Genomic DNA, 25,572 nt, shown 5'->3' with positions numbered 1-25,572 from the left:
AACAGATAGAGTAGATGTGAATAAGCTCTTCCCCTTGAGGGTAGGAGTGATTGGAACAAGGGGTCATAAGTTAAGGGTTAGGGGGCAAATCTTTAGAAGTAACATAAGAGGAAGCTTCTTCACTCAGAGAGTGGTGGCTGAGTGGAATGATCTTCTGGAAGAGGTGGTTGCAGCAGGGTCATTTTTGTCATTTAAGAGGAGATTGGATGAATGCATGGATGTGAGGGGGTTGGAAGGTTATGGGCAGGGAGCAGGTGAAGTTTCACTTAAATCAGTGCAGACTAGGAGGGCCGATATGGCCTGTTTCCTTACTGTAATTGTTATATGGTTATATGGTTATGGCCGCACTATACAACAAAGGATTCAGACCAGCTCTGCTGTACCCAGCTCGTCAGAGGATCACTATGGAAAATGGCCGCAAGAAATTCTTGGACGCGATGGAGGATGCTCGCAAAGTTCTAGCTGACTCCGTTTTAACTTGAAGTTCAACATGAGTTAAAATAAAGTCACAATGTTTGAACAAATTTGGGAACCATATATGGAACATATCAGAGAGAGCATGCCTAGGACCTCCATCCCCTAAAATGAAAATGATAAGAAAACAAAACGACTAGATTCGGTGTGTAATAAATAGATGATACATTTTTCTTGTTTATTTTCCTTTGTACGAAGATATTGTTTTATGGTTTTATTGTATTGTATATGTTGAATACCAATGGGTTTTGGGGGGTGGTGGGTAGAGGGGAGGGAGGGAAAGTGGGGGGGGGGGGGAGGAGAAAAGGTCTCTGTGTAAATTTAATGAGAAACATTTGTACATATTTTGGTTGACATGATTCACAGTGTGAAAAATTTTTAAAAATTTTAAAAAGTCCAACATGAGTTAATACTACGAGTCTGAAGTTTTCTCTATTCTGAAGGATTCCTCTTTCTCTCTAGTGGGGGAGGTCTAAATGGGGTTTTGATTTCCTTTGTTAATTGAAGGGTTAATTGATCTAATAATTATGTGGGGGGGGGCTTTTATATGCTTAGTTTATTTTATTTATTCTTTATGTCAAGATTTCAATAGATTGTAACTAATTTTACTTTTAGTGACTTTGATATTTTTCATCTCTTTTGAAATATTCATTTATTAAAGGGGTGGCCATCCTAGTAATCGCTTTTTTAACTTTCATTGAACACAACTCTGGTCCTCATGTTGAAAAATGGTGACCAAAGGTGATCAAAAGCTTAACAGCAAGCCCAGCTCTCTTATCCCTGCACCAATGAAGCAATTAAACATACCTGAGTACTCACAAACACCTGTGAAGCCAAATGTCCCAAACATTATGGTGCCCTGGAATGAGGGGTCTATGCATAAAAAAAAGTAGTGTAATTTCTATATGGTCAAACCAAAATGTATACAAATAACCTGGAATAAAATCTGGAATGTGCATTTTAATGACATGTGAATTGTTTGATTACAAATTTAAAACTGTGGGGCACAGGGACAAATAAAGGGGAAAAAAATGTCCATCCCAAATATTATGGAGGGCACTGTATATAAATCTATTCAACAATCTAAACCTTCCCTACATTACACCCATAACGCTCTATTTTTCTTATATCCATGTGCTTGTCTAAGAGTCTTTGAAATTTTCATATTGTACCAGCTTCCACCACCACCTCTAGCAATGCATTCCAGGCACAACTTATGCCTGACGTCTCCCCTAAATTTTCCTCCCCTCACCTTAAACAGATGCCCTCTGAAACTGACCCTCAATGTCCCACTGTGTAATTGGATTGGTTGATTGGCAGGAGGCAGGGATCATATTCTTGCTGGTTGCCTGTGGTGGTCCACTGAGATAGGTGCTGGGGCAACTTCTTTTTTTATGTTGTATATTAATGACTTAGATTACAGAATGAACAGTTTTGTGGCCAAGTTTTCAGATGATATGAAGATAGGTGGTGGAGCTGGCAGCATTGAGGAAACAGAGGTTGCAGAAAGACTTTGACAGATTAGGAAAATGGGCAGAGAAGTGGCAAATCAAATATAATGTTGGAAAGTGTACGGTCATGCACTTTGATAAATATAATAAATGGGCAGACTATTTTCTAAATGGGGAGAAAATTGGAAATACTCAGATGCAAAGAGACCTGCATGGATAGCCTGAAGGTGGTGGATCAGGGGTGAAGAAGGCAAATGCAATGCTGGCATTCATTTCAAGAGGAATAGAATACAAGAGCAGGGATGTGATATTGATACTTTATAAGGCACTGGTGAGACCTCACTTGGAGTATTGTGAGCAGTTTTGGGTTCCTCATTTAAGAAAGATGTGCTGTCATTGGAGAAGACTCAGGGGAGGCTCACAGAGATGATTCCAGGAATGAAAGGGTCATCATATGAGGAATGTTTGACAGCGCTTGGCCTGTATTCATTGGAATTTAGGAGAATGAGGGGGATTTCGAATGTTGTAAGGTATGGACAGGGTAGACGTAAGTTTGCGATGGTGGACAAGACGAGGACAAAAGGGCATAACTTTAGGATTGAAGAGCATCCGCTTTGACTAGAGTTGCGGAGGGATTTCTTTAGCCAGAGGAATCTGGAATTTGTTGCCTCAGGCCAGGCAGGAGGCTGAGTGGGAAAATGGAGGGGCAGACTCGATGGGCTGAATAGCATATTTCTGCTCCTATGTCATATGGTCTTATAGGTCCTGGATTTCCACACCACCAGACCTCAATCAGTGCGCATTGGCAAGAACACCTCCTCGAAAATCTCCAATAACACCAGAGTAACAAAGGGCTGCATACTTGGCCCCGTGCTCTACTTGCTATACACCTAATCTGCATGGCAATCCATTTACAAATTTGCTTACAATACCATAGTAGTTGTCTGTACTAAAAGGGGCAAGGAGACATCATCGGGGAAGGAGAATGAACACTTGACGAATGGTTTATTAACAACAACCTCTCCCTCAAGTCACCAAAATAAATATAGATTTTTGGAATGGAAAACCATGGGTATATGATCCGGTGCTCATTGGGGGATTAGACGTAGAGAGGGTGAGCAAATTAAAATTCCCTGGCAGTCACTATCTTGGAAGACCTTTCCAGGTCCCAACATTCTAATATAATTGTGCAGAAAGCACATCAGGTCATGTACTTCTCAAGAGATTGAGGAGGTTCGATATGACATTGGAAACCTTGACAAACTTCCACAGATGTGTTGTGGAAAATATGCATCACACCCTGGTCTAGTGCTTCAAGTGGAAAGCCAAGCAAAAGGTCGTGGACATCATGGCAAACCTGAGGTGAGCTGAGGAGGCAGTAAGCAAGCACAAAACTCAAAAAACTGTACATCAGGCTTTATTCCAGTAAAAGTCTGAACACCAGTTCATCCCTTGATGGCTCCCCATGTGACTGGCTCAGAATGGGCTGATTGACAGCCAGCCAGGTGGAGTCAGCCCCTTTGGTGGTCTTCCTGCAGGTATGGAAATCGCTCCCTGCAGTAGGCTGGTGGCCTACAAAACTTCTCCCAACCCTCGAGGAAATCTACATGGAATGCTGCTGTCGGAGAACAGCAGCAATCATCGAGGATTCACTCCACCAAGGACATCTTTGTTCTCACCACTTCCATTAGGAAAGAGGTGAAGGTACCACAAAGCTTGTGCTACCAGGTTCAGGAACAGCTGCTCCCCCTCCACCATCAAACTCCTCAAAAGTAGATTCAATCAGAGACAAATTTAAGGACTCTTACTTTACACATTCTTTGATAAGAATATTTATTTTTTTCTTCATTTGCACAGTCAGTTTGTTTACATTTCTTTTGTTGTTTATATTTCTCTTTTTTGTATAATATAATTTTCTTGAGTACATTTTACACTACCGATAAATAGAAATTCTGTCTGGCCCGCAGGAAAAGGAATCTCAGGGTCATATGCAATATCCTACATGTAGTCTGACAATAAACTTAAATGTGAACTTTATCTAAGTTTCTACTGGAAAAAAAAACTGGCTGTCCATCCTATTTTTGCCTCTCATCGTCTTGTAGACCTCTAATAAGGCACCTCTCAAATTTCTTCGCTCCAAAGAGAAAAGCCCTAGCTCTGTAAATCTTCCCTCATAAGACATATTCTTCAGTCATGCTGGCAAATTTTCAGAAATGTTTCAAGATTTGAGGGAAGGCAGTTACAAAGATAGTTTGGAAAGACTGGATTGACTTTGAAAAAATCAGGGAAGATTTAAAATGAGAGAGGATGTCAAAGAATGGACTGAACTGTGGGCAGAGGGAGACTGTTTTCATTGCTAAAGGGACGGAAGACCAGAGTCCACAGATAAGCAAAGGGTAAGAAAACGTAAGGAAAGCCTCTGTCGCTCATGTCGTGGATGGAATCAGGAGGTCACTCACTGCAGATGTGGTAGAGGCAGGTTCCACTGTGGCCTTCAAGAGAGAAAATATGCAAAGTTGCAGAACTAATAGGTTGTGGAGTAGCTTTATAATGTTTCAGAAAAGATTGACTTAGGTCGGCACAACATCATAAACTGGGCGATGCAATCCACATATTGCTGAAAAACTAGCATGGACTTAATCAACTGAATGGCCTCCTGTGCTATACCATTTGACAGTATAAGTATGGTGTTGGTTCTTATAATCTAAGAGAGTAAATAGTTCTAATGCAATATAGGCAGCCCCCGGGTTAAAAACGAGTTCCGTTACCTAGGTCTGTCTTAAACTCGAATTTGTATTTAAGTCGGAACAAGTACATACGGTCCTTATTTAGCATCAGTTAGTCAAATGTTTATCTTAGTATTTAGCTTATATAATACTTATTTTACTGTTCTATGCATGTAAATACTTAAGAAACACTTCCAAATACTCTACAACATCCTAAACATAATAATACAGTGCAAAATTGGATGAGGTGGGAGCAGATGATGGAGGGATGGCCATTCTTGAACAGGATGGACCTGGTGTTGGAGAGTCAAGGTTTGATTCTGCTGCTGGAGGGGTGGGGTGGGGGGGGGTGAAGAGTTTAACTACTGGAGTCAATTTCATGAAGCAGACATTAAGGGAGCTTTTATTTTTCTCGCCGCCTTAAATCCCCTGGTAGATTTGGTACATTAGGTGTATTAGGGATTTTTGCCACGTGAAACTTGAAGATCGAATCAGCATCTCTTCATTTCTAGCTGCCTTTAACCCAACGAGGCAGTAAAGATTCACCAAACTCTTGGTTCACGAGTCACTTGTAAACCAGGCGAAATAAGAGTATACAGTACTGTGCAGGTGTGATGTTCGAATCTGTACTTTTCAATTTTGAATCTGATCCAGCGCTTGCGATGTGCGGAATGCTACTGTCTTGCAATGCTGGGAGATGGCAGCGTCGCACAAAAGAATCGTACAGCATACTCTCTCGTGATGTTGACTCAACCATGCTCGAACGAGAAGCTAATGATATTCTACTTCCGCCCGGCTTGTTGGTTCGTATGTAAGAGTTGCTCGGGAATCAGACTTTTATTTTTAACCCAGGGACTGCCTTGTACACAAATGTACTGGAGAAACAGCAGATCGTTCAGCATCCATGGAAATTAAAAGGCAGGCAATGTTACGGGCCTGAGCCCTCCGTCAGGAATATGTAAATACAGGTTGATGTTTGAATATAAAGATGGGGCGAAGGGGGAGTAGGAGGGAGGAAAGGGGGAAAGAGGACTACCTAACAGGTAAGAGGTAGTAAGTGGATACAGGTGGGAGAGAAGAAGCTGAGAACTGATGTGGGAGAGGGCATCAATATCGACGTCTGGAATTTCCGTTAACTCCCCCTCCCCGTCTCTCTCTTTCCCTCCCTCTCTGTCTCCCTCCTCCTTCTCCTCCTTCTGCATGGACTTCCCCCTCCCTGACTCCCACGTCCACTCCTCCCTTTCCACCAAGCGCCCTGTTGGCACCTACTGCTCTTACTGCAGGAGATACTGCACTTGCATCCACACTTCCTCCCTCACCACCATTCGGGGCCCCGTACAACACTTTGCGTGAATCTGAAGGGGTCATCTACAGCACCTGATGCTCCTGTTGTGGTCTCCTCTACATCAGAGAGATTGGATGGGGACTGGGAGATTGCTTGGTTGAGCACCTTGGCTCTATCTGCCAGTGGAGATATGTCTCTCCATGATCTCATGCATTGCCCGACTGAGGACACCTATAAATTGGAGGAACAGCACTTTATATTCCATCTGGCCACCCTCCAACCCATTTGCATTTACATTGACTGCTCCAGTTTCCATTATTCCCTTCATATATCTCTATTTCTCCTTTCCTCTAGCTTTGTCTCTCTTTCTCTTCCCTTTCTGTCTCGGTCTCCTTTCCCCCAGATCTGCATTCACAGAGCCAAACCTTTATCACCTTCCCTCTCTCCTGTCCTCCAATCCCTATCCAATTAATATATTTTGTATTTTTGTCTGTATTCCTCTCCCATGGCCCTTCTTTTTAATTTTAGCACCTGCCTGCACTTCACTCATACTTTGAAGAAGGCCTCACACCCGAATCATCAGTTTTTTTTTAACTTCCCATGAATGCTGTGAGGCCTGCTGAGTACTGCGGTGAAAGGCATTCGCACAGATGTATGGACTGGTCAGTCCGAACCTCCCTGACCTTCCCTAACTCCTCCCTGGATTTCCTGATAAAGGCTGGCTTGGCTGGTCTTGCCCCCTCTTGCTCCTGCACCTGGAACCTGGCCAAGTAGTGTATCAGTAATGCTCAGGTAATTAAAGCTGTTCAATCACTCCATCACACCGATGTGATTATAGTGTGCTTCTCAAGGACTTCCAGCATTTTTTACTGAATTTTACTGAAATGTTGACTAACTGTTTCTACCCACGGATCCAGACCGACCCTTTGAGTTCCTGCAGCAGTTCACTTATTGCTCAAGATTCCAGCATCCCGTGTGTCTCCCTGTTTCAAAAGTACTTGGTTGGACAGAATGTTCTGTTTGTGAAACTTGCAAGAGGAAAACATGCCTGCTTTCTTTTTTAACTTCACCTCCTTCCCCTATTTTTTCTAATCCTTTACATTCACGGACAACTGTGCTTTCAGTTCTACGCCTCAGTGAAGCAGGCCTAACAGGAAGCCCAAGGCATTCTGAATGGCTGATTAACCACAAAGGTTATCTGAAGGGTAATTTCTAGTCCCTTGCTCATGGTTCACGGAGCAGATGAGAAAGCTTTGGTTCTGAAAGAGAATTTTCTTCCCCAGCTATAAGGGAGGACCCCAGAGCTGTTGCTGGCCTCTCATGAGTGATAAACAGACTATCATTTGTATTGAATGTCACATCAAGCATCAGTTGGCGGTTTTAAATCAAGCAAATGGGTCTGCCTAAGAAAGGGAAAGCTGGTGATTTAACGATCACAGACTAAAGGACAGCATTCTGTTGTTGGTCAGAAAATGATAGAAGCAGAGGGAGCGAAATAGAACTAAGAAGGGTAGGTTTTTTTAAAAATTTAGATACTACGTGCAGAAAATAGGAAAGGTAAAGGACAGGAACGGGCCCTTTGATGCAGGTGCGATAGAGGCGGAAGGATGAAAGGGTATTATTGCTCGTGCTCAGACAGGACGGACTAGAGCAGCCATTCTCAATGGGGTACCTACGCATTAGGGTTAAAGTTATGGGAGCACAGCGGATTTACCGTAAATAGTCATGTATAATGCATTTTGTGTATAATGTGACCCCCCCCATTTTTGAGGGGAAAAAGGGAGAGAAATGTTACCCCCGTGTATAATATGAACCCCCTCCCCTCGCCTGCCCGATTCGCGCTGCATTCTCTCCCCCCTCGCCCGTCCGAGTAGCGCTGGAGTCTCTGTTCCCCCCTTGCCCGCTCAAGTCGCACCACTGTCTCTCCCCCCTCGCTCGCCCGAGTCACGCCGCCATCTCTCCCCCCGCCCTATTCACGCTGCCATCTCTCCCCACCCCAACCTAGTCGCGCAGCCGTCAATGTAGGCGGCTGCTGTTAATCTTACTTACCATTAAACCTGGCAGAAAAAAATATTAAAATAATAACCTCGTGTACAATGTGACCCCCCCCCCCTACTTTGAGCTCGAATTTCGGTACAAAAGTTTTTGCATTATACACGAATATTTACGGTAATAAAAGCCCTGTTTTCTTGTCATCCAACGCAACTTTTTAATGTCGTCGATAGGTAGAGGTACAGAAGAAATCAACTAAACTTGACTGCTTCACAGGGAAGGGGGCACATAAACTTTGAGCAAAAAAAAAGGTTGAGAATGGCTAGACTGGAGGGCTCATCCACTATATGGATGAAATTGACAAATGGGAAAGGGATGGTCAAATTCATGAGGTTGCATTAAAGATTCCCCCTCTCCCCCACCCACCCTGGTCAATGGAAATTGGAGGAGCAAGTCTGCAGAGAGATAGCAGACAGCTGCAGGAAAGCTAAAATCTCAGATTTAAGATTTATTGTCAGAGTACGTACATGACATCACATATAACCCTGAGATTCTTTCTCCTGCAGGTGCGGCAGAATTACCACTTATTAGTAGCACAAGATAAATTCTGCGTACAATGTACACATGCAAACAATAAAGAAATGTAAACAAACTGCAACACAGAGAAGAAACAAAACAAAGAGAAAAAGTTAGAGACTTTAATTGAGTTTGTTGTTGACGAGTCTAATGGTGGAGGGGTAGTCGTTGTTCCTAAAGCTGGTGGTGTGAGTCTTGTGGTACCTTTACCTCTTTCCTGATGGCAGCAGTGAGAATAGAGTGTGTGCTGGGTGGTGTGGATCCTTGATGATTGCTGCTGCTCTCCATTGGCAGTGTTCCCCATAGATGTTCTCGATGGTAGGGAGGGTTTTGCCTGTGATGACCTGGCCTGTGTCCACTACCTTGTGCAGGGCTTTATGTTCGGAGGTATTAGTGTCCCCATACCAGACTGTGATGCAATCAGTCACCACACTGTCCACCACACATCTGTAGAAATTTGCCATGGTTTGCAATATCATACCAAACCTCCACAAAATTCTAAGGAAGTAGACATACTTTTGACATGATTCCATTAGTTTGTTGGGTCCAGGAAAGATCTGAGATAGTGACTCCCATGAACTTAAATTTGATCGCCATCTCCAACTCAGATCCCCCAACGATCACTGGATTGTGCACCTCTGGTTTTCCCTCCCAAAGTTAACAATCAGCTACAGTAACAGTAGATGATTTTAACTTAATACATATTGACTAGGGCTCCCATAGTATGGTCAATGCCGAACATGTTGCGCAGGTTAAACTAAAACTCTACTGCTCTTGCATAATACACACCCTATCTAAAGCAGTGGGTCTCAACCTTTTTCTTTCAACTTGCATCCCACTTTCGGTGATCCCTAGGCCATCGGTGCTCTGTGATTAGTAAGGGATTGCTTAAGGTGGGATGTGAGTGGGAAGGGAAGGTTAAGAATCACTGCTCTAGACCCAATCGTTACTGAAACATTTTGCTGGAGAAAAATGGCCATTGGCCCATTTCCTTTGGAGTTACGAAACCATGCACATAACGAGTCAATGAGGGACGATTAAAACAGTGGTTTTCAAACTTTTTCATTCTACCCACATCCCACCTTAAGCAATCCCTTACTAATCACAGAGCACCCATGGTATAGGGAATACTTAAAATGGTATGTGAGTGGAAAGAAGTTTGAGAACCACTGATCGAGAGGCTTCTTAAACACTACTCTCGTACCTGCTTTCACCACTATTCCTACCAACCCGCTCCAGCCACCCACCACCCTCAGTGTATAAAACATCAGACTCAGGAGGTGTAAATTCAGAATAGTGAGCAGGAGCATTGAAATCTGGAGTTGCAGCTGGGGAGTATCTTCCCACAGGCTGTGAAATTGATTAATCTTGTCTCTCTTGGAAAGGATGTGGGGGGAGGGGGATGGGTCTGTGATCGGAGGGCACAGCATCAAGAATACAAAAATACTCCTGCGGAACAGGGATGAGGAGGAATCTCTTTAACCAGAGGGTGGTGAATCTGTGAAATTTGTTGCCGCAATGACTGTAGAGGCCAAGTCATTGGGGGAATTTGAGGCAGAGTAGATAGGTTTTTGATCAGGGAATGACTCAAGGGTTACAGGGAGAATGGGGTTGAACTGGATAGTAAATCAGGCATGGCCTAATTCTTCTCCTGTCTTATGTTCTTATAAATGAAATGAGTAAATTGTTCCAAAATGTTGTATATGTATTTGTATTGTTATGTATATATATGTGATTATATATACATATACATACGCTGTGTACTATGTGTGTGTGGCAGGCTGCGCCAAAGGAAAACACAGGCACAATACTGTTTGGGGAATCACAGCTTTATTCCACTCATATAAATATCTAGTTGGCTGCTGTGCTTGCAGTGATCCCGGGGGGGGGGGGGGGGGGGGAGAGAGAGAGAGAGAGAGAGAGAGAGAGAGAGAGAGAGAGAGAGAGCACATGGTCTGGACCTGGGCTTTGTACCAGGATTATGATCACCCATCAAGATGAGCACTCTGTGGGGACACACAGTCGCTGGAATCTGAAGCAGCAAGCCATCTGCTGGAGAAGCTTAGTGGGTCGAGCAGCATCATTGGGAGAAAACGAATGGCCAATGTTTCGGGCCGGCAACCTTCATTAAGGCTGAGAGTGCAGGGAGTAGATAAGGCAGGGCAATGAAGATAGTATGGGAGTGGTTGGACGGGGGCCAGTCAGGGATTGGTAGAGGTGAGGCGGCAGTTGATCTGCAAGTGCCAAATAAATGTGGAGGGTCTGTGTCTATGCACTGAGGCTCTGATGGCTCAGTAGAAGCCAGAAGGCTGCAGTATTGGTTGCGCACAAGGTGTTGGAGCAGGGCTTGAACCCAGAACCTCAAGATACAGAACTGAGGGACATAAGAAATAGGAACAAGAGACATTCATCCATCCTGTTGAAGCTGCTCTGCCATTCAATGTGATCATGGCTGATCTCATGACAGGCTCATCTCCACCTACTGACATTTTCCCCATATCCTTTAATTCCCCAAATTTTTAAAAAATCTATCCAACTTTGTCTTAAGTATATTTACTGAGGTCACCTCCACTGCTTCAGTGGGCAGCAAATTCCATAGATTCACCACCCTCTGTGAAAAGCAATTCTTCCGCATCTCCTACCCTGGATTTTGAAGCTATGTCCCCTATCTCCCCAACCAATGGGAGCGACTTAACTATTTCTATCTTATCGATGCCTTTCATAATTTTATGCATTTCTTTCAGATCTCATTCTTTTAAATTCCAGCGAGTACAGTCCCAGACAACTCCCTCTCCCCACAGGCTAACCCCCTCATCCCTGGAATCAACATGATGAATCTCCGCTGGACTGCTTCTAAAGTCAGTGCATCTTTCCTCAAGTAAGGAGACCAGAACTGCATGCAGTACTCTAAATGCAGCCTCACCAGTACCTTGTACAGTTGCAGCAAAATCTCCCTGCTCTTAAAATCAATCCCTTTTGCAATGAAGGCCAACATTCAATTTTCCTCCTTGATACCCTGCTGCATCTCCAAACCAACCTTTTGCGATCATGCACAAGAACTCACAAGTCCTGCTTGCCATTTAAATAATCATCTGATTTTCTACGTTTCATTCCAAAGTGGACAACCTCACAGTTACCAACATTGTACTCCTCACTTGCCCACTCACTTAACCTATCTATATCTCTCTGAAGACTCCCCATAGCATCTGCACAATTTGCTTTTCCACTTAATTTGATGTCATCAGCACACTCTGTCCCCTCTTCCAGATCTTTTATGTATATAGTGAACAGTTGTGGGCCTAGCACTGATCCCTGTGGCTCCCCACTCACCACTGATTGCCAACCATTAAAACACCCCGTATTATCCCAACTCTCTGCTTCTATCGGTTAACCAATCCTCTATCCATGCTAATGCATCATTATGTACTACGGGTTCCACGCAATGAAACACAGCTGAAGTCGGGTACTACCTCACCAGACAGATGGGGCTGTTTTAATATTTAAATTAAAATAAAACTAAACAGAGTATCTCATTCAAGGAGTAGCGACTTCATGTAAGCTTCTTGTACCTCTGCATTCGGCACTGTTGATAATTGCAATCATTCAGATTGTTGGGAAGAACAGCAACATAATTAACAACATGCAGCTGAACAGTGGCGAGAGCACACTGTGTCAGCTTCTTCTTTCAAATGGACCGCAGGGAAAGAGAACCATTGCATTGGGATCAAACACCACACTGTACTTGCTCACACGACTAACACTGTCATTATATCTGGTACAGGAACATGTCAGAACAAGAATTGAGCAACCAAAGTGCATGTGCACATTAGGAACTCGCATGGTTTTGTGACATCGAGCAAAAATCGCAAGTAGTCGGCGTGACCAACAGTTATAGAGAAAATAGAGGCCTGTGACGAGTGGTGGGCCTCAAAGATCATTGTTGCTTGTCCTCTATATCAATGACCTGGACGATAATGTTTGCAGATGTTGCAATTTTTGGAGGTATTCTCAATCTTTCTTTTTTGGCTGGGAATCTGCTCAAAGGTTTTGGTCACCTAACTACAAGAAAGATATCAATAAGATTGAAAGAATGCAGAGAGCCTTTACTAGAATGTTTCCAAGATATGAACAACGGAGTTACAGATTACAACTTTATTCCCTGGAGCATCAAAGAATGAGGTGAGATTTGATAGCGGTATACAAAATGATGTGGGGTGGAGATAGAGTAAATGCAAATAAGCTTTTTCCACCGAGGTTGGGTGAGATACAAACCAGAGGTTGTGGGCTAATGCTGGCTCAATTTCTAACATTTAAGAAACATTTGGAAAGGTACATAGATGGGAGGGCTATGGAGGGCTGTGGACTGGGTGCAGGTCATTGGGACAAGGCAGAATAATAGATTGGCACAGACTAGAAAGGACTGTTCTGTGCTGTATTGTTCTATGGTTCTACAGATTGGAGTTCACTTACAGTCAGATATGCCAGTCTGAATTACATTGAGGGGGATATATCTAGACCTCCATATAAACTGTACCTCCCACTGCCTTGGGAATGCAGCAAATATATTAAAGCAGCCATTCTGCACTGGTCACATTTCTTCTCCCTCTCCTCTTGTGTCGAGCAGGAGATGAATGAGCTTGTAAACACGAATCTCCATATTCGAGGACAGTTATCAGATCCTTAAATGGACCCCACATTAGGAAAAGTTTATGCCCTTGCACTGTTTAACCTGCATGTCATCCTCATTACATGACATCCTTCACTTTTGTTTTGTGCATTACCTGCTGTGTTAAAGTATTGGCTTGATTTGCCTGGATAGCATGCTGTGTCAAAAGTTTACTGTATCTGGTACAATTCTGTTCAAACCACCTATAACCAGGAACTCTAAATGCGGTAAATGCTTCAAATAATTTAAAAAAACTCTGCGAAGAGAGAGGAAGAGAGTTAATGTTTCAGTTCACTTACGCTCTTACTTAGCAGACCCTTGAGATTCTAAAAGTGATGTTTGAATAGAAGCGTATTCTCTTTCCAAGATCCAGGCGGATCAGACGGCCGTGGAATTGTACTCTTCTGGAAGGAGTGAATAGTTTTCTGACATTTATCGTTCAGACCAGCAAGCAGGTATAAGTGGAAGCCTATTCATTGAAAGGCCTTCTGCCCTTCCTGGAATAGATAAGTTCAGCTGAGTTTCATTCTTGTTTATGCTCCTTTATTCCATTCCATTTAAACAGCTGCGCGATCTAATCCTTATTCAAATAAATCTGCCTGTTTTAACCATTCCAAATTATTCTGTCCATCAGGGATGCTTAGCAACTCAGAAAATCCTTTGAACAGCTACCAGGGTATACTGGGGGAAGGGCAAACCTGAGGGCCGATCACTGTTGGTGCTTCACTCTGCATTGTGGGAGGGTTGCCGTCCTAATGGGCTCCTACATAGCCCATCCTGTGCGTATGAGTAACACTGGGAGACGAGAACAATGTGGTTGAATAATGATCACATCATTAGATCCACGTCTGGGATTGGCCAAATTTCCTACTTCTATGTAAAGATACTTGGTAGGTTCAGTGTGATTTTTTTTTTCTTGGTAGGAATATGCAGGTCAGCACAACATCGAGGGCTGAAGGGCCTGTATTGTGTTTGCAATTTTCTATGAATATTGAACAAGGACCCAATTTGGTGGAATTACACCCTTCCAAAAATGACCTATAATGGAGACATTTTGGACGCTGAATGGCCTGGTCAGAGTAGTTGCGGCAAGGTTATTTCCCATGGTAGGGGAGTCTAGGACAAGAGGACACAACTTCAGGGTAAAAGGGCTTGAATTTAAAACAGAGATACAGAGAAATTTCTTTAGCTAGAGGGTCATGAGACTGTGGATCCTGGCTGTGGAAGCGAGGTCATTGGGCGCATTTAAAGGCAGAGGTCGTTATGTCTTTGATGAATCAGAGATTCAAGGGTTATGGGAAGAAGCCCGGGAAGTGGACTGAGTGGGAAGATGGATCAGCTCATGACTCGAAGGGCTGACTGGCCTACTTCTGCTCCTATACCCTTATCTTGTGATCTTGCGATTATTGCTGGCATGGATGGTTAAGACTAGCCAGGATGAATATCCACTTGGAGCCAGGTTACAGAGAAAGGCTTTAATGTTATTAGTTAGCTGAGGGTTCAAATCTCGCATCAGTGACTGAAGTACAAAACTTAGGCAGTGCTGCACTGCTGGGTATGCCATCTATTGGCTGAGACATTCAATGGTATCTTTTCAAGAAGGCCAATATCTATCCCTCAAGCAACATCAATAAGACAGAGAAGCTGGATATTATCACATTGGTGTTTGTGGGAGTTTGCTCAACCTACTCAATGGATTCTTCATAAACTTGTTACAGTATCCCCCAGTAGATGACATGCCTCACTCCCAGTGCCAACTGCAGTTCATTGGCAAGTGTACTGTAAACAAGAATCCAAGGACTGGAATAATTGCAGTTGTCTATCACTTGAACTCAGTGAACTGCTCAGATGACATTTCCATTGGGCAGGTCATTTCTGCAGAGACTTACACCGACAATAGCTGCCAAACATCATCAGAAGGCTCTTTTCAGCATTTATTTCAGTAACACTGCCCACTGTGACAGCCCAAGAAATCCCTCCAAGGGGAAAGCAACATAAGTCTCTCAGATACATCCGTTATATTTTGCTTCTCTCTTTGGTCAATGAAAATACAAAGGGATTGAAGAGGGAGAAAAATCCCTGGGATGTGACAATTAACCTTAGCATTACTTCCTTTGGATCATGGCTGCAGGAAGAAACATATAAAAAGAATATTGTGCTTCTTCTCTCGCCTAAATAAATAAATAAATTTAACTTAATTCAGTGATCTTGTGTGTGTGTGTGTGTGTGTGTGTGTGTGTGTGTGTGTGTGTGTGTGCAGTTTTGCATGTCTGTGTGTGTGCACACTTTTGCATGTGTATGTGTCCTTTTGTGTGTGTGTGTGAGTGTGTGTAAGTGTGTATGTGTGTGTGAGTGTGTGTGTATGTGTGTGAGTGTGTGTGTGAGAATGTGTGTGTATGTGTGAGTGTGTGTGTGTGTGAGTGTGTGTGTGTGTATGTGTGTGAGAGTGTGTGTATGTGTGTGAGTGTGTGTGTGTGAGAGTGTGTGTGTATGTGTGAGTGTGAGTGTGTGTGTGTGTGTGAGTGTGTGTGTGTGTGTGAGTGTGTGTGTGTATGTGTGTGAGAGTGTGTGTGTATGTGTGTGAGTGTGTGTGTGTGAGAGTGTGTGTGTATGTGTGAGTGTGTGTGTGTGTGTGAGTGTGTGTGTGTGAGTGTGTGTGTGTATGTGTGTGTGAGTGTGTGAGTGTGTGTATGTGAGAGTGTGTGTGTGTATGTGTGTGTGAGTGTGTGTGTATGTGTGAGTGTGTGTGTGTGTATGTGTGTGAGAGTGTGTGTGTGTGAGTGTGTATGTGTGTGTGAGTGTGTGAGAGTGTGTATGTGTGTGAGAGTGTGTGTGTGTGAGTGTGTATGTGTGTGTGTGAGTGTGTGAGAGTGTGTATGTGTGTGAGAGTGTGTGTGTGTGTGAGTGTGTGTATGTGAGAGTGTGTGTGTATTGTGTGTGTGTGTGTGTGTGTGTGTGTGTGTGTGTGTGTTTGCAAATAATCTTGATATGATTCCATGCACAGCTGATCTCTTATGGCAATTGTTCTAATACAGCAAAGATGCATTGCATATCTTATTTTATTTAGCTACTAATCTTATCTCATTGAATTTTAATGGTGCTCCCTGAGACAGAGTGTTTATCAAGAGCCTCTCCTCCCATCGGATGTGTTACAGTCAGGCTTAGACAGGAGACAGGCAACACATATCAGAATAAGCATGCAGAGTTGAAATGTTTCTTCCAGAAGTTATTTTTTTAATCAATTCTGTAGATTTCCTGCCTTGTCAACCCCAGTCTCTCTAGCATTTTTTTTTAAATGAATTCCTTATCATTGCCTGAGAATTTAGTTGGAACATTTACAAAAAGGAGAGGGGTTCACAGTGTTTTCCTCTGATTGGATGGCATCCACACTGCAAATCCCTCTGAGAACAAGGGTCATAAAATCTCAGCATAATATAATGATTGCTTAGAACAGATTTGAGAATTCTTTTCACTCATATTGTTTTGATTGCATCAAGACTGAAAAGAAAAGATTTTTGGATCAACAGATTTGGAGTAAAGGAATAGAGAAATGTATCTCAGGCAGGAAAGTAGATGAACTGGGGCATCAACCAGAGTGCAGAGGCCTTGGCCTGTTCCTATTTCAAGGTTCCTTTTATGGTCAAGTAATAATACATAAAATTGTATATATGATATACTTCAACTTAAGGCAAAGAGTGGCCATGAGCATGCCCGGGGCCCCTAACAATAAGAGAAAGTGAAGGAAAAGACACCAGTGCCTCCAACACTCCTGCAGCCTCACAGACACCAGTTCAAACCATTGCCAGCCCAGGCCCCAATCCGATCCTCAGACAGGATCAGGAAGCCTCCAGCCCCCGAATCCCTTTGGCAGCCCTTCTTGCCTTCAGAAACCTCTTGAATTGGACAGGAATAGCAAACACCAGGGGTCATCTCTACAAAGCGAAGGGGGGAAAGTTTAGGGGAGACATCAGGGGTCAGCTTTTTTTACACCAAGAGTTGTGGGTGCATGGAATGCATTGCCATGGATGGTGGTGGAGGTTTAAACAATGGGGGCATTTAAGAGACATGGATGGAAGAAAAATAGAGGGTTACAAGGTAGTAAGAGTTTAATCCATCTTTTTTGCTAGGAATATATAGGTTGGCACAACATCGAGGTCCGAAAGGTTTGAACTGTGCTACGAATCCCGGTTCCAATACCTCATTCCCATAAATGAATCTCCAACAAACTTCAGTCTGTGTGGGTCCTTCGACCACAAGGCACCGTATTTCCTCTGTGAGAGGAAATGAGTGAGAGTTATTGTCATATACATAAGTGCACTGTTCATAACTATTTCCTGCAGGTCTGTGTACATTTGTTTTTGGTGTTTTACATAAAAATCAATGTCATTACCCTTCAGTGTCTCTGTGTTTGTGTTCAGATTTTTGGAAACTCCCGATGTCTGATATTGCTCCAATAGACCGTGATCATTTTAAGGAAAGAAACAATGGGTTCCTTACTATCAATAAGGTTAAATTGTGTTTACACTGTAAAGTTTTTTCAATAAATTGAGTTTTGTTTCATCTTGTATTCGTAAGTGTGAATTCTTAGACAACACGCGGATGAAGGAAAAGGTTCTTTACTTTAAAGTTAATGTAAAGAGCCCATGGGACATCCCATGAGGCTGCAAGCCTCCATTACAGATCTCTCCTACAGCAGTCCCTGCTTCTGTGTGCAGCCAAGTATAATCGAACAGGAGCTATATCCTTAAGACCTTGCTAGTAGCAAATGCATCTGTGATCACGATCATTACAAGTTTGTCGAAGATAGGTAAAATAAGTCCACATTTGCATCAGTGAGTTTTCTCCATGCTCGCTACGAGAAATAAAGGAAATAATCTTGTCCCAGAGTGCAACAAAATGATGAAGACAATTTCCTTTGGATAGCCACCTCACCTCAGTGTGCAGCAGTGTCCAGAAATGTTTGTCATTTTCTTCACAAGGCTGTCTGAGTAGATGATGTTGAAGGGGATGCGATTTTATAAAGTTTACAGTCTTTAAGACAATTTTTAAAAATTAAAAAAAAATTTTTCACACTATGAACCATACTGACTAAAATACATACAGACATTTTTCTCTTGAATATATACAGTGTCATTTTTCTCCCCTTTTTCTCCCCTCCCTTCCCTCCCTTCCTCACCCCCCCTCCCCATTTATTCAAAGTTCAATCTATATGATACGTTAAACCCGTTAAACAATGTCATCACTTAATAAAAATAAACAAGAAATTTGTGTCTTCTACTTTTACACACTGGGTCAGTTCATTTCGTTGTCTTCTCCTTCTGTCATTTTAGGTGGTGGAGGTCCATGGTAGGATTTCTCTATTGTGTTTCTTGTACAGTTCCCATATTTGTTCGAGTTTTGTGATGTTATTTCTTAAATTATATGTTATTTTTTCTATGTACCATTGCTGTATTCTCAGGCTATCTTCTCATTTCCATGTTGACATAATACATTTTTTTGCTACAGCTAAGGCTATCATAATAAATCTTTTTTGTGCTTCATCCTGTTTGAGGCCTTTAAGACAATTGAAAGCAAAACATTTAAATGTTCTCCTAGGTTTTTAGCCACTAAGTGCTCCCTATAAATGATGCAATGAACAAAGAAAGACTGAAGGTATTAGATTTTTCGGGTGTGTGATGAACCCTCGGTATCACCCAACCACTGAAGCAGTACTAGGCAGATCTAACTGTGTTCTTGTGTGGAATACTGGCCTCATTTGTGTAATTCTTCACTTCTTCAAAAAATAGTCAGTCTCTTAGTATTTGTTTGAATCCTTCTGGCAAACAACATCAACCCATTGCCATTCCAGCATTTGACATAAGTAGCGAGAAGAGCATCGTTCTCCTGAGTTTGTCCAATTATAAAGAGGATTTCTTGGATGGGATTTCTTACAAATCTTGACTTGCATTTTATGGTGAATAATGAACAAACCATATCTTTACGAACAGCTTGCGGAAGGAGAAAGAGATCAATTATCCGTTGCGAAAACTCAAGTCGCAATGAGGGCGCTTGTGGACCTGAGAAATATGGAGCGAAACCTTTCGGCCTTTATGCTTATTTCCAGGAATTAAAAGTGATAGAACAAAAGGGGAAAACTACATGGAAGAAACTTCACAGCCAAGGCTGATTGCGTCAGTCAGGAAACTAAGAGGAGGATGACCAAGATCTTGAAGTTGGGGATGAGTTTACAGGGACTATGTCTTTGTAGTGTCCTTGATATCCAGGTGTTCCAGGGCCTTGTGGAGATCCAGGTAGCTGGTATCCACCCAGGACCTGTTTGGACATTGGGCAATCAGGTAAACCTCCTTGATTCTGAAGCAATGAAATGGAATATTTTGTTCCACCAACTAGCCAGCTTGGTTATCATAGCGGTTAGCCCAATGCTATTTTAGTGCCAGCAACCTGGGTTTGAATCCAGCGGTGCCCGTAAGGAGTTTTTACGATCTTCCCACGACTTAGCGGGTTTCCTCTAGGTGTTCCAGTTTCCTCAATCCCTTCAAAAACCTATGGAGATTGTAGGTTAATCGGTGTATTTGATGGGCATGGTCTCGTGGGCCGGAAGGGCCTGTTAAAATATAATGCAGCCCATCGCAATCCCAGGGCGACACTAATTCTGGCCTCAGGCACATCCCCAAATCCAGCCGCTCCTGCTAAGAAGGCCATGCCTTCAATGGCTGAAGCCCCGATCCTGGAATAGACACCCCAAGATGCCTCCTCTCAACTTCCCCTGGCCCTTTAAACCTACTCGCTGAAATGTTCCTTCGTGATTAAACCTGGAGTCAGGGCCCAGTCCCGAACTTTCTTTGATATTGTGCCACGGTTGGAGGTTATTGTCGCTGGGAACTATGGAGACAATCTTGAAGAATTAGAACAGCTGTCCAGAACTCTAGAGCTTTCAGTTGTTATTTAAGGTGTGTGTGCCCTCTTCTGGGGGGTGGCTTAATTTCACATTTATTGTATTATATCAGAGTGCATACTGTACAACCCTGAAATCCTTTTGCCTGCAGGTGAGACAGAATTACCACTTAATGATACTGCAAAAATAAAACCACGCACATGCAAACAAATAAAGATTTTAAAAAATTTTTAAAATTGGACATACGGGCCATTTCGGCCCACAAGTCCGTGTTGCCCAATTTACAGGCAATTAATCGACACCCCTGGTTTGTTTTGTATGGTTGGAGGAAACTGGAGCCCCCCCGAGGAAAACCCAAGCAGACACGGGGAGAATGTACAAACTCCTTACAGGATTCGAACCCCCGTCCCGATCGCTGGCACTGCAAGGATGTTGTGCTAACCGCTACGCCAACCGTGCCGTCCCAATGCGCAGTTGGCGGTTTTTTTGTCATTACCCGTAAGTGGTCATTCTGACCCACCTGCAGGCAATGTAAACAAACTGTGCAATACAGAGAGAGTAAAAATCAGTAAAGTGCAAAGAGCCCTTAACTGAGTCCCCGATTGAGTTTGACATTGAGGAATTTGATGGTGGAGGGGCAGCAGCTGTTCCTGAGCCCAGTGATGTGAATTTGGTGGCACCTCTTTCCTGATGGCAGCGGCGAGAACAGAGCGTCTGCTGGGTGACCATATAAAGGAACAGCAGCAGGAATTACATGGTTATCCAGTTCTGTCTACGGATTGTGGTACCTGAGCTCGGAGCTTATCTTTGTTCTTCTTTTTCCGCAACTGTAATGTGTACTCTTCATCAAGGGAAGTAATTCATATGGGTGCCTCATGGGTTACATCTTTGCTCTCTTCCTGCGTGTTGGTGGTGGAGAACCGTATCTACGCCTAAAACCATTTATCCGTTGTGCTGGGTGTTATTTGGATATTAATTTTCCAAGTGGGCCAATCTATGTTATAACCATATAACCATATAACCACTTACTGCACAGAACAGGCCAGTTCGGCCCATGCCATAGCAAATCCCCACCCTCCTAGTCTCACTGACCAGCACCCGGTCCATACCCCTCTAGTCCCCTCCTATCCATGTAACGATCCAGTCTTTCCTTAAATGTAACCAATGATCCCGCCTCGACCACGTCTGCCAGAAGCTCATTCCACATCCCCACCACCATCTGCGTAAAGAAATTTCTCCTCATGTTCCCCTTATAATTTTCCCCCTTCAATTTTAAACCATGTCCTCTAGTTTGAATCTTCCCCTTTCTTAATTGAAAAAGCCTATCCACATTTATTCTGTCTGTCCCTTTGAAAATCTTAAACACCTCGATCAAGTCCCCTCTCAATCTTCTACGCTCCAGAGAAAAAAGCCCCAGTCTGCACAACCTTTCCCTGTAACTCAGACCCTGAAATCCTGTCAACATTCTCGTGAACCTTCTCTGCACTCTCTCTATTTTGTTTATATCTTTCCTATAATTTGGTGACCAAAACTGTACACAGTACTCCTAATTTGGCCTCACCAATGCCTTGTACAATTTCATCACAACCTCCCTACTCTTGAATTCAATACTCCGATTTATGAAGGCCAACATTCCAAATGCCTTCTTCACCACACCATCTACCTGAGTATCAGCCTTGAGGGTACTATTTACCACAACTCCTAAATCTCTTTGTTGGTCTGCACATCTCAATAGCCTACCATTTAATGCATATGACCTATTTAGATTTGCCTTTCCAAAATGTAACACCTCACACTTATCTGTATTAAATTCCATCAGCCATTTCTCAGCCCACACCTCCAGCCTTCCTAAATCACCTTTTAATCTACGGTAATCTTCCTCACTGTCCACAACACCACCAATCTTTGTATCATCCGCAAACTTACTTATCCAATTCTCCACCCCTACTTCCAGATCGTTAATATATATAACAAACAATAGTGGACCCAGGACCGATCCCTGAGGAACTCCACTCGTCACCGGCCTCCAATTGGACAAACAATTTTCTACCACTACTCTCTGACACCTCCCATCCAACCACTGCTGAATCCATTTCACTACCTCCTTATTTATACCTAATGCCTCCACCTTTTTTCCTAACCTCCTGTGGGGAACTTTGTCAAAAGCTTTACTAAAGTCCAAATAGACAACATCCACAGCTTTCCCTTCATCAACCTTTTTTGTAACCCCCTCAGAGAACTCAATCAGGTTTGTCAAGCATGATCTACCCCTGACAAAACCATGCTGATTACTCCCTATCAATCCCTGTACCTCCAAAAATTTGTAAATAGCATCCCTCAGAACACTTTCCATCAACTTGCCCACCACAGACGTCAGACTTACAGGCCTATAATTCCCAGGTTTGCATTTGGACCCTTTCTTAAACAGAGGAACCACATGCGCCACCCTCCAATCCTTTGGCACCACCCCCGTGGCCAGTGACATCCTATATATCTCTGTTAATGGCCCCACTAACTGTCCACTAGCCTCCCTGAGTGTCCTAGGGAATATTTTGTCCGGTCCGGGAGATTTATCCACCTTTATCTTTTTTAACACAGCCATCACTACCTCCTCGGTTATCCTTATATGCTTCATGACCTCCCCACTATTTTTCTTTACTTCAACTGGTTCAACATTTTTTCCCTAGTGAATACCGAGGCAAAGAAATCATTCAAAATTTCCCCCATTTCCTCAGACTTCTCACTCAGCCTACCCTCGCTATGTGGCGTGTATTCTTGCTGATTGCTAATACTCTCCAACAGCAGCGTTCCCTGCCGATGTTCTTGATGGTTGCAGTTCAAATGAAAAATTAAAGAGTTCGTCACAATGTCAGGAGTCAAAATTTGAGATCTTTTTGTCATATAATGCAGTACAATGATGGAATGAACTATTTCCAGCAGTTATAGTTATGTTAAACACAATAAGAATAAAGTTTATTGAGCCTCAAAGCATTTTGGCTCGAAATGTTGTCTATTCTTCTTCTCCCACTTACGTTGTTCAACTTGCTGAGTCCCTCCAACGGATTGTATTTGATATCCTCGTGAATCTCCTCTGCACTTACGCCAGCCCAATTCAATACTTTGCACGATCAGAATTACACACAGTTCTCTGTGCACTCCAGCGAAGGCTTTGCAACGTTGCAACGTAATATGGCAATCTCATAATCCTTGTGGCTCCTGGTTCAAGGTTTCAGGTTCCTTTTATTGTCACATAACAATATATTAAAATGTAATATATGCGTTACACTTCAACTTTTATCTGCCGTAAGGTAGCGGCACCATGAGCATTTCCTGGAGAACGCGAGACAAAAAGGGAGCCCCTTTAGAGACGATGAGTGTCCATGGATTCACCTCCAGTGCTCTCTCAGTTTCTGTGACCTCACAGACTCCTGTTCAAACCATAGGCAACCCTGGGCTCCAGATCCAAACCTCCGCTCCGATCAGGAGTCCTTCTTGTCCTCATTACCTTCTCAAATCCCATTTCTGATAGGTGGTTCCCATGAGACCACAACCTGTTTGGGTCCGTCAACCTCAAGCCCCCAACAGCCCCACACCTTGTGTAAGTCTGTCATTCACTAAGCCCCTCGCTGGTCTGCTGCCGTGGAAGGCATAGGATGCCATAGGTGCTCTGTGGTTAGTAAGGGATTACCTTTGATGGATTGACAATGAGATAGACAACAGACTCGCCAAGGCAAATAGTGCCTTTGGAAGACTACACAAAAGAGTCTGGAAAAACAACCAACTGAAAAACCTCACAAAGATAAGCGTATACAGAGCCGTTGTCATACCCACACTCCTGTTCGGCTCCGAATCATGGGTCCTCTACCGGCATCACCTACGGCTCCTAGAACACTTCCACCAGCGTTGTCTCCGCTCCATCCTCAACATCCATTGGAGCCCTTTCATCCCTAACGTCGAAGTACTTGAGATGGCAGAGGTCGACAGCATCGAGTCCACGCTGCTGAAGATCCAGCTGCGCTGGATGGGTCACGTCTCCAGAATGGAGGACCATCGCCTTCCCAAGATCGTGTTATATGGCGAGCTCTCCACTGGCCACCGTGACAGAGGTGCACCAAAGAAAAGGTACAAGGACTGCCTAAAGAAACCTCTTGGTGCCTGCCACATTGACCACCGCCAGTGGGCTGATATCGCCTCAAACCGTGCATCTTGGCGCCTCACAGTTTGGCGGGCAGCAACCTCCTTTGAAGAAGACCGCAGAGCCCACCTCACTGACAAAAGACAAAGGAGGAAAAACCCAACCCCAACCATCCAATTTTCCCCCGCAACCGCTGCAACCGTGTCTGCCTGTCCCGCATCGGACTTGTCAGCCACAAACGAGCCTGCAGCTGACGTGGACTTTTACCCCCTCCATAAATCTTCGTCCGCGAAGCCAAGCCAAAGAAGAAAACCTTCGATGGTATGTGAAGGGAAAAAATAGAGCCATTGCTCTAGAGGAAGTTACAGACATAGGCACAATTGCATTGCTCAAAATATATTTGGACAGATATGGTATGTGCAGCGGAAGCTATTAATGACCAAGAATGCCAACTTGGTCAGCAGGGACAAGTTGAGCCAAAGCCGCTTTTCAGTGCTATCTCACTCTATAGCTCTGTGAATCCATGACTTCATTAACCCACCATAAATCACTCCGAATCAGCCTTGATCCTCTGGATCAATTCAAATCGTGCAGGACACCGTGCGATGAGAGAAATGGTGGAAGGCATCATCCATGTCTTTACCTTTGATGCAATCACGAATTCGACCACACAATATCAGAAGGAAATGATTTAAGCACAGAAAATGCTCAGAGGTTCAGGAAGCAACTGTTCAAGTTTATTGTCATGTGCTCTGAGGTAAGATGAGAAATTTCATGCTACGTGCAGTTCATCTAGTCAACCCATTCATAGTACAGCATACAAAAAATGCACGAAGTGCTGAGTTACAGAGTGAGATCAGTTAGATCAGAATGAGGACAACATATTCTCTTCAACCAGATGGCATTAATATCGACTTCTCCAAATTTCCAATATACCCCTCCACCAGCCTCTCTCTTTCCCTTTCCTTCTCCCTTCCTCCTTCCACCCATCACTTTCCCTTCCCTTCGACCAGAGGGCTCCCCTCTGTCCTCCCCTATCACTTAAGGTGTGAAATTTATCTTCTACTCCCCTATCTATAGCCAGCTAATTTAATAGTGATAAGTTAAAGTGTAATCCTGTTTTCATGTTTAAAGAGAATTAAAATCAACTTATGTTTAAGTAACCATTTGTCTTGGTGAATATCTATTGCTGCTGGGTTTTGGGGTCCTCTGGGCTTATAACAAGGGCATGTCGTGATGAAGTGCTCAGGCCCGAAACGACAGTTTTATACCTTTTCCTCCTATGGACACCACGTGACCTGCTGAGTTTCTCCAGCAATTTTGTGCATTGCACAACAATCACAGCATCTGCAGACTTGCCTGTTTAACTGTT

This window comes from Narcine bancroftii, chromosome 7, assembly GCF_036971445.1.
Source record: "Narcine bancroftii isolate sNarBan1 chromosome 7, sNarBan1.hap1, whole genome shotgun sequence".
Lineage (NCBI taxonomy): Eukaryota > Metazoa > Chordata > Chondrichthyes > Torpediniformes > Narcinidae > Narcine > Narcine bancroftii.
Note: the sequence above shows the minus strand (reverse complement) of the source record.